General features: G+C 40.1%; 1 long non-coding RNA gene across 1 annotated transcript; it reads left to right on the top strand.

The window, feature by feature from the left end:
* The first annotated feature begins 1,196 nt into the window (after positions 1–1,196).
* LOC120306889 lies at positions 1,197–13,450 on the top strand. Its single transcript, XR_005556416.1, has 3 exons — positions 1,197–1,500; positions 12,648–12,919; positions 13,310–13,450. It is a non-coding gene; the product is annotated as an uncharacterized LOC120306889 (long non-coding RNA).
* The last annotated feature ends 1,427 nt before the right edge of the window (positions 13,451–14,877 follow it).

Here is a 14,877-nt window from a genome sequence, read left to right as displayed (position 1 = left end):
TAACAGTCTTAAAATATTTGAAGTGCTGTCACATTGAAGAGAAGTAGATTTGCAGTCTATTGTCACAGAGGGAACAGAACAAACATTAAAATTACAAGGAAGAAGCTTCAGGCAAGAGAACTGGAAGAACTTCCTGGCTCTATGAGCTGTCAGCCTGTGGAACAGGCTGCTACATTAGTTCTTCATTGGAGGTTTTCAAGCAGAGTAGTCATCTGAGCAGGAATTTGGATTAAAAGACTTCTAAGACCTTCCCACTCTATGAGTCTATGAGTATTGGCTCTGCTTTGCTGATAAACAGTATTTAGAGGAGAAATGATCCACAGGACAAGATAAGCCTAACATAATATATTTGCTGGCGGGTTAATGTATTTCATTTATACCTCACCTTTACAGTGAAAGAAGAATCACTGATTATTCTTCAAAGCCCAGCCACAATCCAACTAAGGGGCATAAGAATGACCTTGGACAGAATGCAACTAGTAACTAATTTATCAAATGGATTTCAAACTAAGTAGAATCATGACACTGAAACGCTATTGAAATATATTTTGAAGAAACTTCTCAGCTGACAAAAGCACCATTTAAGGGCTGTTCACATAATCATTTTATTGTTGATTGATTATTTGTCATCAATTTGCCTAAAAATCACATAGATAGAATTTCTCCATGTCAATCTATCTCTAACTTGTTTTTTTCAGATCAGTGCACGACTCACACTGTACTGTAACTGAGTCTATCTGCCTTGCTGCTAGTTGTCCTCTTCTCTTCCCTTCCATCTTTCTCAGCATTAGAGCCTCCTTCAGAGAGCTTGGTCTTCACATAATGTGTTCGAAGCAGGATAACTTGCACTTGATCACCTGTGCCTCTAAGAAGAGTTCTGGGTTGATCATTTTATTGTACATCAAAATATTCCAGAAACATGAAAAATAAATAAACAAACATTCCATTGCCCAGATAACCTACTATGAAGTATACAGTCAGAAACTGTGTACTCTTTTCTCTCCCCCATCTTTCTCTGCTGCACATTTGTCCTTAGTAACATAAAACCATTCTTACAGTATTTCAATCATATTTTCTTGGCCACCTCTTCTGCCACCATTCAAGTATCAACTTCCAGAGTTCATGGTGTAAATAATCAGAGGCTGATTAGACTGATTGCCTGCCAGCTCACTCCCACTGAGCTGGGTTCTGAATTACTTTCTTTTACAATGTAAGTATCCAGATATTCACTAATAGATTCCAAGGGGTTTGTGTTCTGTTTACAGTGGACAATGGCTGAGGGAGAAGCAAAGGAAACTATTAGCAATTATTTTCTTGTCTTGTTAAAGAAGGAAAGGTCTTTTGTCACTTTCGGGGCCCACAAACGCCATTGATGTGCAACAGGAAGGATTTGGTTTCTGGGAACTTGATTTAAATTACCTGGACGATGAGCTCTTGTACAAGATGGATTACACTGCATAAAGAATGGGACCATAGCATACCTGGTCAGGAGGGCTTAAGGTGAGAGTCAGAAACCCAAGTTGCACAAAAGAAATGTGAAATGAGAGAGAGGATGGCTATACTTGGGCCTTTTTTATTGATTTGCAATTTTTCAAACTGATTTTGATTTCTACGTATGCTTGCTTAGAACATGAGAAATAGAGTTCAGATGAATTTGGACTTTTGTCCTGGAATAAGCACCATATTCTCCCAACCCGAAAGAAAGAAAGAAAGAAAGAAAGAAAGAAAGAAAGAAAGAAAGAAAGAAAGAAAGAAAGAAAGAAAGAAAGCAGGGATGTGCTTTCCTATTTCATATCATAGTCATTCTCCAATGGAAGAGAATATTTGTAGTTTAGGGTTGAACTATGGGGTCAATAGCAATAGTGCTTTATTGGACTCTCCGAGTGGTTTACATAGCCAGCATATTGGCCCCAACAATCTGTGTCCTCATTTTACCGATCGCGGAAGGATGGAAGGCTGAATCAATCTTGAGCCGGTCAGGATCGAAATCCTGGCTGTGGGCTGAGTTAACCTGCAATACTACATTCTAACCATTGCATCACTATGGCTGCTGGGTCATTGGTACTCTCTGACCTTGTCTGTTTTCTTGCAGACTTTTCATTACCAAACTAGGTAACATCATCAGTGCTAGAAGGAACTGGAGTTTGCTCTCATTTTATATACTTGCCCTGTCAGTGTTGGTGGGAGTGGTCTTGGTGGTTCCTTGATTGGGCTGTTGTTTGCTTCTTGATTGTTAGTCTAATGTTAATCTTGGTGTTAATCTCTGCTCAGATGGGTGTTCATTGCTAGTGAGATTAAGACAACTCAGACAAATTGGCCATCAACAAGCACACAGACATAAACAACATTTACATACCACTCAAAAAAACCAATCAAAAATCCAAAAAGGAAATAAAAAGACTAAACCACCTCCTCATTTGCAATCCATACCCAGTTCAATCCTACCATTCAACTGCAGGAATAGAGGCAAAAAAGCAAGATCCTACAAAAACAGGGCTTTTGTTGGAAGTTTGTAATGCTTGTCCATGTTTACATTCTACCGACTTCTACCAGCCCTACAAGAATAAATAACAGGGACAGGAAGTGGTGGGACATTATATCTCACCAACTCTACTTCTGGCATCAACCCTAACTGAGTCACCACAGTTGGGTGGGGGGGGGAGGAACTAAACAGCCACTTGACTAGAGCAGCTGAGTTACGCTAATCCTGCATTAGCAAGAAGTTCTTTTTGCAGCATAAGAGAGCTTTCCACCTGATTGTGCATGACCCTGGCATTCGTTGAACTTGGTGCAAATGGCTCATGTATTTTTCCTCCTTGTTCCCACATTGCACATTGTTTCAAAGGGACTGTGGTTAGCAATTAGCTCAATGGCTACATTATTCATTGAGTGTTTTGTTTTCCATTTAAAAGAACTCTCTGTCTCCAGGCAAAAGCAAAAGGATTAAGATCATAACTCATAACCACAGGCTGGCATGTCAGCCTATTCTATTATTTCATAGGTGTGTTATATGAATACATCAACATGACGTGGCTAATACTTTTCCTGGAAAGTCTTGTGTGGTAATGGGAATGTTGAATTTAGTGTTCATTGTGTGTGATATATACTCTGAGAAGCTTTTGCTGTGATCTGTCAGCTCTAAGGCCTGCAGCAAACACAACATTTAGACCCTCTATGTTTCTTCCTCCTTCCTTTCCTTTCCTTTCCTTTCCTTTCCTTTCCTTTCCTTTCCTTTCCTTTCCTTTCCTTTCCTTTCCTTTCCTTTCCTTTCAGCTTAGTGGCCAAACTTCACACAATTTGTTCCATTAGGCAAGAAATTTGGGTGTGATCATGAAGTCATTTTTCCCATTAAGTTAAAAAAAATATGAAAAACTGAAAGCCAAGATCTGTAAGATACTGCAAACTTTGGTTTCTTCAGAGGTAAATTCAGCAAAATGTATTTTTAATTAGATTGGTTGATTGAGACTTAGTGTAATCACTTAGGCAGCAAACATTCTGTTATTTTATTTATTGGCTGATTAGTGAATTTCCTGGACTCAGACAAAATTGTCTTTAAGAATCTAATTCTCTCAAGCATGAGGAATGGTTTTAAGACCTGTAACAAAGACAGCATTTATTAGATGAGGATTTCTTTCTTGATAATAACAAGGTGCCATATGACATCCTTAAGTAACAACAAGAAAAACTTGGCTTTGGCGAGCTAGGATCTGCTTCATGTAACATTTGAAGAATACTCTTCAGATGGCAGGAGAGCATGCACAGAAGTATAGAGGAGAAAAACTCTGATGAAAATGTTCATATCATTCCCTGTACTCATGCCCATTGTGCTATTTCCTTGTGGAAAAAGCAAGGCATAGAAAAAGAACAAGTAGTAGTGAGTTAAAATAATGAAAAATAATATTAATAGCAATACATTGGATAAAATCACAAACAGGATTAGAACTGAAATGCCGAATGGCCAAATCTGATGAAACCTACAAATCTCTAGACATTTTACAATGGGATAACATCTAGCATGTACAAGTTGAAAATGTGATTAGGGCTTCTGGTTTGCAATCGCCGTGGTACCGGCGTGCGTGCGAGGAGACTGCTCTCTCCACCGTCCGGTTTTTCTCCATCGGAAGACCCTGCAAAGGGTCAAAAGTCGCCCTAGGGGGGCGACCACTGCTGAGGAGGACCCTCAACTGACCGTGGAAGGGTGGCAGCCCTTCCGTTGGATCCGAGGCAGCTCCTTTGGACCGACAAAGAAAAGACCAACAAAGAAAACGGCTGGAACACCAAGCCATTCCAAAGCCCAAAGCACTACTAAGCATGACGAAAGCAACATGGAGGAGTTGGGTGAGACCTTAACTTACCTTTCCTGCTTCCCAACTATTTCCCTGTAAAAGCCTTTGGAAGTAGCTTTTCCCCCTTCTCAATTCTGCGGCTCCTGCCTACTTTGGGAATATAAAGCTAAGGAAAAAAAAACAACAGCTAGACTAAACAACTAAATATTTGGACTTGTAATTTCTGGATACCTAGGCTACTAAAAAGTTCTTTATTCTTACAGAGACTTATTGTTTTGCTTGTTTGCTAAGCTGAAAAAAAAAAGAATATTTCTTTCTTCCATCTTTGAACAAGATAAAAGCTTAACTTTGCATGTTACCGGGGATATCTTGTGGCAAAATTTGGTGCAGCAAGTGAAATTTTTTTGACTGGGAGACTTGTGAGACTAAAATTTGTCCTTGACATTATCAAAAAAGATAAGAACTTGAAATAGCTGGGTGGTGAAAATAATTCTCTATAGTGGAGGTGGATATTTATTGACTTTTATTAAAAATAGCCTCCACTAAAGGACTATTCATAAATACCACAGAAATGGAGGAACACCACCCACAGCTTAATTTCTAATTTATACTTGAAAAAATCTTAGAGGCTACTGAGCTAATGAATTCCAGACTGAAAGATATACGCGCCACCTTAAAGCTACAAAACATAGCCCTGATTTCAATAGATGAACTTACAACCCAAAAAGCAACAGAAGAAGAAGGAATTAACACTAAAGTGGATTTTAAAGAATGCCAGCTACAATCTACTCAGAACTCTGATACCCAAACTTTGATTTCATCCAAAGAATCTGCAACTTCAACAGCAACAGAAACTGAAGAAAGCAACACTAAGACAGAAGGTGCTGAAGACTTACATACACAATACACTGAGAATTCAGATAACCCAGATGACCAGATAACAACTACAACATTGAATATGACTTTTCATCTAAATCAGCTGAAATCAGAAGAAGAAGACCAGCCTGAACTCACGACAAATATACTAAGCCAAATATGGAGACTCAAACTATCAGGCCAACAATCTGACTATGAAGGGACTAGCTTCCTTGACAAGTTGATGACTGGATGGTCTCCCTTGATTCAAATGACATATGCAGGAATGAAGGGAGATCCACCCGAGGATTTAAAAGCTCTGTTATGGAAGCCTGTTTGGCACAAAAGGAAGGACAGAGACTTAAAAAATGGGGTTTTTTTATGTGACCTTTAATGGAAGAGCCTTAAATCTCACTTAATGGGATAAGGAGATTTTAAAAGACATTAATTGATTTAATATTCAGGATTTATACCTATAAGGGAAATAAATTAATTACTAGAATAATAGTTTTGAATTATAATATAGAAGATGGATTCAGAGGACAAAGGTTTTTTTATTAGTAAGCAGTGATATTAGAATGAGAAGTAGAATATGATTGTGAAATAAACTAAGAATTTATTTGAATAAATAATAAGTGTATTTTAGACATAATTATTCTGTAATGAACTAAGGGAACTGTGGGTTATCCGAAACCTAAACACTATGGACATTAAGCCAACTGGAATACTGTAATTGAAATCAGATAAAAGTTAAAAACAGGATCTGGAGGCGTATAAGTCAAAAGTTGTTGATAAATGTTTCAGATGATTGAGTTATAACTAGCAATGTATTAATTTGAATCTGGTATAATAACTAAGGGAAACAGAGAGGAAATCTTTGATGATGTAAACTGACATATGTATGGAAAAGCTTGTTATTGGATATGTATTACCCAGTCACCATGTTGCTTCCTTAATACCTGAAGCTTTGTAAAAATGGAAAATTAATAAAACCTGTTTAAAAAAAGAAAAAAAGAAAATGTGATTAGTAAAAAATATATTCAGAGAGTGAGAAAATTGCAAAAAATAAACACACCCATCAATACTTGGGCCATACCTTTGATATGATACACTACCAGCATTATTCCCCAAACATAAACTGAACTGGACAGTTTGGACTGAAAAACAAGGAAATTAATAATGTGTATTATAATCCCATAGTGATATTGATAGATTATACCTGCTCCACATAAAAAAAGGCAGAGGTTTATTTCAAGTTAAACAAACTGTTGAGGAAGAACATCATGCATTGGCTGATTATGTAAAAGACAGCCATGAACAAACAGTGCTGCAAGTTAAACATTGGAACTTACTGAGTGTACTGGAAACAAAACTTGCATATCGAAATAAAGTAATGAAAACACAAACAGAATGCTAGCAAAGAAAAATATTAAATGGTTAATTTCTGCAAAAGATCTTTGCAGGGTGAAAGTGGAACTCCTTAAAAAAGAAGCTCATGGGTTGATTTTGGCTGTGCAAGAGCAAATTATTTGAACAAATGCAATCAAAGCCAGACTTTTTTTTAAAAAAAAATGTGCAGATTGTGCAAAGCAGAAGAGACAGTGGATCATATAATCAGGTCATACAAGAAGATCACACAAACCAATTATAATGAACAGTATAAAAGAGTAACTAAAATGATTCAGTGGAACGGCTGTAAAATTTATCGTTTACTAGTAATGAAAAATTGGTGGGAACATAGAGCTGAAAAGGTAGTGGGAAATGAGCAGGTAGTTGCCAGTAGTTATCAGAACATTCGGTGCCATACTAAAAACTCTTGGATAGCACTTATAAAATCTGTGCATTGACACACTTTCCATCTGTTAATTACAAAAGGCCACAATGCTTGGATCCGCACATATGCTATACCAATATATTACAACTTCCTGAGCTCTTGGGGATGCCAACACCAGCTAAAAAACTGGTAGGTGTGATTTTGCACTGTGATAATAGTAACAATAATAATAATGATAATAATAATAATAACAACAAAACAATAATAATTATAGCAGTTTAATGAAAAGGACTAGGGGTGACATGATAGCAGTGTTCCAATATTCAAGGGGCTGCCACAAAGAAGGGATTCAGCTTGTTCTCCAAAGCACCTGAAGGCAGGACAAGAAGCAATGGATGGAAACTAATCAAGGAGAGAAGCAATATAGAACTAAGGAGAAATTTCCTGACAGTTAGAAAAATGAATCAGTGGAACGACTTGCCTTCAGAAGTTGTGGATGCTTAAACACTGGAGATTTTTGAGAAGAGATTGGACAACCTGTAGGAAGACAGCAGAGAAAGAAATATTTTGGGGATTATTAAAAGGCAGAAACCTCTCCCTCTGCTCCAGCCAGAAACTTAGCAGGCCAGGTCTGTAGAAATGCAGATTTGATAATCTGTTCAGAAAGATTGGAGCCAGGAAGCTTAGAGCTGATGGGATTAGAAAGACAAAGATCCCTAGAACCAACAGCCGCTTATCCCAAAAAATCCAACATAGGACATAGCCATCAGCCACAGTCCCAGGGAAGCAGGACATGACCTTTAGGACATAATAGGATTACCCCATCACCATTAGAATACCAGAAGGGCACACTGAACCTCAAGTTAAAGTTCATGCCACAGGAACAGGAACAGCTCCAAACACAAAAGCCCAAGAAGGTACAAAAACCCATCACTCCCAGCACCATGTGGTCAGCTGCTCCAGAGCCACATGCTGTTGTGGTTCTGCTCTTCAATAAACTAGAATCTTCTTTCTAAAGCAGTCTCGATTTTATTTATTCCTGGTTTGGACCGGACCCTGATGAAGATTTTTCTTTCAAAAAGCCATTTGTCTAAAATACTATAGCGTCTCCTACTTGAGCAAGGGGTTGGAGTGGAAGACCTCCAAGGTCCTTTCCAACTCTGTTATTCTGTTACTAAAAGTAATGGAAAACAATGGAAAAGAAAAGGAAATCTAATTAAACCAAGACCAGTAGATCAGTATAGATAAGGAACCTACATAATGTCGAGATCAGGGATTTGTGAAACACTGGTTATGCATAATATAGACAGATGCCTCTATTGAACCCAGGTGCCCTTTCTGTCCTGTCGCCAAAATTAAAAAACCATGGAAGGAGGATCCCAAAGAGCTACATACAAACACCCGTGAAAACTTCATGAACACCAAGAGAATAAAATTATACAAGAGTTAAAAATGTTAAAACTTTTATTTACTAAACCTAGCTTTCGTCAAGAGCTCTTCACATCATCAGGGTGTAAACGGCAGTCGTTGGGAGGGCTTATATGCAGCCTCCAATCATTTGCACTCGGCTCTTGGATCGTGTCGTAGTCTTCTGTCCTCCCAAGGGATCAATCACCACGGAACTATTCCCCTCCCTCTCACAAACCAGCCCAGCTAGCATAACGAGGGTGTCAGTTTCGCTCCCCGGGGGGTAAATCATTCCCCCTGGCATGTGTGATTGTAGTCCGAGCGCTCTATCGTATGCTGTATTTCCTATTCCTCCCCCCACAGTTGTTATCTCCATTCGTATTTCTCCTATTGAACTGATTGGGAGGGCCTCGCTCTCTCTTTCCTGCTGCAATTCAGTTGTCAAAGCACCTCCACTCGCTCCGTTCATCAGGAAGTTGTTCCATAATTGACAGTCAGGTTTCTGGTGGCTGTTTGTCATTTGTGGGGGATTTTTCAAAGTTCTACCGTCTTGGTCCGAAGCCAAGGGAATGGCCATTTGGTCGTGTTGTGTGTGGGGGGATGTCCTATTCTTCCCCACACATGTGATCGATGCCTAGGTCTTCTCCAGCAGTTTAAGCGACGGTTCATGTGCCATGTTTGTAAGGTCCGTTGTGCCGGGCACATGTCTATATGGTGATTAATGGAATTTTCCCCAGAAAACCAGGCCTCCTTTAATAGGCGGCCTCCCTTTGTGGCATCACAGGCCAAGATTTGTGTGTGGTCAAAATCAAAGTTGTGGCCACTTTCAGCCATGTGTGACCAGATCTGCGAGTATTGGTCACACATGGCCGAAAGTGGCCACAACTTTGATTTTGACCACACACAAATCTTGGCCTGTGATGCCACAAAGGGGGGCCGCCTATTAAAGGAGGCCTGGTTTTCTGGGGAAAATTCCATTAATCACCATATAGACATGTGCCCGGCACAACGGACCTTACAAACATGGCACATGAACCGTCGCTTAAACTGCTGGAGAAGACCTAGGCATCGATCACATGTGTGGGAGAAGAATAGGACATCCCCCCACACACAACACGACCAAATGGACATTCCCTTGGCTTCGGACCAAGACGGTAGAACTTTGAAAAATCCCCCACAAATGACAAACAGCCACCAGAAAACTGACTGTCAATTATGGAACAACTTCCCGATGAACGGAGCGAGTGGAGGTGCTTTGACAACTGAATTGCAGCAGGAAAGAGAGAGCGAGGCCCTCCCAATCAGTTCAATAGGAGAAATACGAATGGAGATAACAACTGTGGGGGGAGGAATAGGAAATACAGCATACGATAGAGCGCTCGGACTACAATCACACATGCCGGGGGGAATGATTTACCCCCCGGGGAGCGAAACAGACACCCTCGTTATGCTAGCTGGGCTGGTTTGTGAGAGGGAGGGGAATAGTTCCGTGGTGATTGATCCCTTGGGAGGACAGAAGACTACGAACGGAGCGTGCCTGGGAGATTCTCCGATGAGGGATGAGGACAGAAGCCCCAAATGGAGTGAGCAATGGATTGACCGGTTATGAGCTAGGCAATGCCTTACTGACAGGCACACACTCCCGAACGACTCCTCCCAAGAATATAGGGAGGAGAGTGATGATAGATCTAAGGGAGTGATGGAAAGGAATAGGAGGGAGAGCGGTGCAGGACGGGATGGCACACGGGGGCTACGATCTGAGAGAAAAGGAGGATTGGAATGTGGCTCGGAGGGGATGGTTGGAGCAACTAGAAGGAAGCAGAAAACAGCAACTATTGCCCATGACAGACAGAATCACAAACGGGAAACTAGTGAAACATGCACTAACTGCAAGGAAAGGGGAAACACCCCAGCTAATTTTAGAACTAGCGAGAAAGACACACGTAACAGCACACGTAGAAAGGGTGAGAAACAACTACACCCTAATGCAGGACACACACTTGGATTACAACGCACACAGCTGGGACCTATGACACGATCCAAGAGTCGAGCGCAAATGATTGGAGGCTGCATATAAGCCCTCCCAACGACTGCCGTTTACACCCTGATGATGTGAAGAGCTCTTGACGAAAGCTAGGTTTAGTAAATAAAAGTTTTAACATTTTTAACTTTTGTATAATTTTATTCTCTTGGTGTTCAACTATTTATTGATTTTAATATGAACATACCCAAGAGTCATATTTTATATGTTTTCTGAGGTTTTCGCGGGTGTTTGTATGTAGGTCTTCGGTTGTTCGGGTTTTCTCCCGCGTAAAATTGGAAGTGTCTTGGCGACGTTTCGACGAAGTCCCATTCGTCATCTTCAGGCTGGTGTTTTCAGCTTCGTGCTTCGAGCAGCGAAGCTGAAAACACCAGCATATATATATATATATCGAGAAATAAAATGAACACCAACTATAAAAGTTTAATTAAAAAGCGCCAAGCTTTCGCCGTCCCTGCCGGCATCATCAGGGCTAGAGCGCCAGAAAGTGTGAGAGTTTTTTATAGGCAAGTCAGAATCTGCGCCCGGCTCCTCGATCTCGTCACCGGGCCTAATTGATTCAACTGCGCTTGATTGGTTTGTTTCTTCCTATTCCTCTTAGTTACGTGTGTGTTGTCGTCTCTCCTCCTTTCTTTCAATTCTGGGATGGGTGGGATAACTCCCCTACCGTTCAAATTATCTCTGTTCTTCAACCCATCCTCCCCATCAGGTTTGAGTGGTAATGTACACTTCCCCTTCCTTTCCCAATCATCATCCGCTCGGCTGTTCTTTTTGCAATAGCCTTCTCTTTTAACTTTAGTACTTTCTCCTCCCATCCAACTGTCATCTGGGCAATCCTGTAAGTCGTTCTGAGTTGGCTGCGATATGCTGGTGATCTGGGACAGGTTGATGGATTGTTTGTCTACTGGGGGGGCGGTCCCCTGGCTGTGATTACATTCAGTCGTCTTACTCCTCCTCCCCCTTTCCTGAGCCTCCTGTGTTCCTTTCGCACGCGTTATAATTCGGAGGCTCGGTCTGGGGGAGGTAGTGGAATTACGATCTTCTCGAGTGCCGCCGTGCTTCTCTTTCGCTCTCCTCTCCCTTCTAACGTCGCTCGTGCCCATGTGCGCATCGTGGGGGTCTTCGGAATTTATGGGTGGAAGGTGCAACAGTTCGGTCTCGTAAATGCCAAACTCTCACACTTTCTGGCGCTCTAGCCCTGATGATGCCGGCAGGGACGGCGAAAGCTTGGCGCTTTTTAATTAAACTTTTATAGTTTTACTACCCTGGTGTTCATTTTATTTCTCGATATGAATACTCCCAGGGTTCATATTTTTAGCATTATTAACCAAATATATATATATATATATAAAGCTGGAAGGGACCTTGGAGGTCATCTAGTCCAACCCCCTGTTCAGGCAGGAAACCATATACCATTTCAGACAAATGGCTGTCCAGTCTCTTCTTAAAAACTTCCAGTGTTGGAGCATTCACCACTTCTGGAGGCAGATTGTTCCACTGGTTAATTGTTCTAACTGTCAGGAAGTTTCTCCTTAGTTCTAGGTTGCTTCTCTCCTTAATTAGTTTCCATCAGTTGCTTTTTGTCCTGCTTTCAGGTGCTTTGGAAAATAGCTTGACTCCCTCTTCTTTGTGGCAGCCCCTGAGATATTGGAACACTGCTATCATGTCCCGCCTCGTCCTTCTCTTCATTAAACTAGACATACCCAATTCCAGCAACCGTTCCTTATATGTTTTAGCCTCCAGTCCCCTAATCATCTTTGTTGCTCTTTCTAGAGTCTCAACATCTTTTTTACATCATGGTGACCAAAACTGGATGCAGTATTCCAAGTGTGGCCTTACCGAGGCATTGTAAAGTGGTATTAATACTTCACGTGATCTTGATTCTATCCCTCAGTTAATGCAGCCCAGCACTGAGTTGGCTTTTTTGGCAGCTGCAGCACACTGCTGGCTCATATTTAAGTGATTGTCCACTAGGACTCCAAGATCCCTCTCACAGTTACTACTATTGAGCAAGGTAGTTAAATTTGTCTCTAGTTTGATATAAATAAGCTTAACTTTCCTATATTTTTCCTCTCATAATTTGAACTATGATGGAGTTCATGGGTCCCATCACTGCTCTGCTGAAAACTTGCTCTGCAATTGTTTTTTAACCATTTAAATTCAATCTGATGGGGGAAATCATTTATTTTATCGTAGTGTTTTATTCACAGAAGAAGAAAAGTTAGATGTTGATAATATGGATTCTGTGTTTGGGAAGGAAAATAACAATCCTATTTTGTTCCAGTTTTCCTGGCTCGACTTAAATCCCAGGAGAAGCTGTTGTCTCTCCATCAGCTTTGCAGTCATCTAGTTTGGTTTGAGAAAGCCCCACACATTATCCCATGCACACAGCATGATGGAGAACAACAACAAAAAAGATGCAGAACTCTCTGCACCAACAATAATAATTCAAAAGCAGAGTTGGAAAAGCACATATATTGCAGAAGGAAGGAAAACCTGGGAATCTGACGGCAGGTTTCTGCACAGTATCAAAATATATGACTTCTAGTGCCCTAGGTAGGTACTAGGAATATTTTTGGGGAGTTTACTGCATGTGGACTGTTGTACAATTTCTCTAAAAACCACCAAGTTTTCTAGCTCTAGTAAAACCAAATGAGTCAGAGAGTGCTAATATATTATAGCATCAGCCCAAGAAATGGGTGATTGCTGATAGTCATGTAAATTTGATAAATGGATAAATCTTTATCAGCAAATACTTTTTTTATGTCAAAAGAATGACTAGTCAGAGAAATGAATCATTTGAGCACCTCTCAGTGTTGGTACAAAAGCTAGCTGAAAGCAGTTAACCATATAAATCAAGTTTTGGTTTTATTTTTTCAAAAAGCTTTTGGCTATTGGCTTTTTAATGTTTTTTTTGTTCTTATTGGATTTTTCTTTGTTTTGTAGGTGGAGAACAAATGATTTCATATCATTTAAGTGTTATGGTTCCGGCTAATGAAACACTTCAAAGAACTTCCAGGCCCTAAAAGTCTTTTATTGCTTCAAAATGTCGGCACAGGCATAACAAAGTCTATGCTAAGATCTAAGTTCTCTTCCTCTGACCAGTTAAATTATCAGCATGTTCTCTCCCTAAATTAGCTGTCATATATCACTTTATCCAATTAGTGTGAAAGTCAAAGGTTTCCTTCCTCTCTCTTATGCTCTGCATTAACTCTAAAAATACCAGACAGTTCTGCATATTGTCAAAGCAAGAATATACAGTATTTGCAGCATTTTAATATTTGCTATAAATTAATTAAGACTTTGAAGAGAGACAGTCCAAAGATGATAAACCAAACAAATAAGAAATAAAAGGGCAATTTATCAGTGTGGGAATGTAAGTCTTTACCTTTCTAAATTCTTCAAGACAGACATGTACATATCTTTTGGGGTTCCAGGCCATACTAAACATTTGATGGTAATAAAAAATCCCACCTCTAGGAGAAGAGTCGTACTGAGTGGTGGGGAGAGGGCAGAAAGTCAAAGGAGTTTAATAAAAGACAAACAGTACCCTTATAGTATGTTTTACAAAGGAGAATTCAAGAGCTAGGTCCAGAAAATAAATAATTAAATTAAATAAATTAAAGAAAGATAAATAAATCTAAAGATGGTTTTCTGAAATAAAGGTTTGCCCTTTATAGCAATGGCCCCCAACCTTTTGGGCATCAGGGACTAGTTCCATGGAGGGCAGTTTTTCCGTGGACCTGGGGGGGGGGGAGCGTCCATCTCGCCCATGCATGGATGGGGGTTTGCTCGCTTCTGTGGCCTGGTTCCTGTGGACCAGGGGTTGGGGACCCCTGCTTTATAGCAAAGGATATATGGTCAGTATAATTATGTTAATAAAGTTGATTAGCCTGGAAAGTTCTATTGGGCTTTTTCTATTTTTTTTTACTGTAAAAGGAGGCAGATCATATCAAGTTATAAAAATGTGTGAGAAAAAGAATTAATTGACCCAATCGTATTATTTGTATTTTTAATTCATTTAATTATTTGGTTGTTAAATTTCCTTTTTACATACCTCTAGCAATTCCTATATGTTCGCACCTCAATGTTATTTCGAAGTTACACCCATTAAGAAGTATTTTAAGAAAACAAGCCCCCCCCATCCTTTTATTTATTTATTTATAAAATTTATATTGGCCATCCACTCACTCTCGGTTACTCTGGGTAGCTTATTCACATACATACTCTTTCTTGTCTTATATACATTGTAGGAAGTAAAATCCGTTCTGGTTTCAAGCTGGGAGAAGTCCAAGCAGGAGCCAATGAATTTGGAGGCCAGTTACAGGAAAGGCGGTCTCCATTTATTTAGGAATCAGAAGCAAAGTGACCTAGCAATCAGTTCTGGGACAGCTGACAGCTTGGCTTTGGGAATAGAGTGATTTTTATACCCTTTTGGACCTTTGAGATTGAGATGCCTGGTGGGGTTATCTGATTAGTTTAGATTCTGTATTCTAATTGTCCCTATTTGGTTT

The sequence above is a fragment of the Crotalus tigris genome, unplaced genomic scaffold (assembly GCF_016545835.1).
Source record: "Crotalus tigris isolate CLP2741 ecotype Arizona unplaced genomic scaffold, ASM1654583v1 scf7180000017754.2947050, whole genome shotgun sequence".
Taxonomy (NCBI): Eukaryota; Metazoa; Chordata; class Lepidosauria; order Squamata; family Viperidae; genus Crotalus; species Crotalus tigris.
The sequence above is the reverse complement of the archived record's forward strand: the minus strand, read 5'-3'. Positions and strand labels throughout refer to the sequence as shown.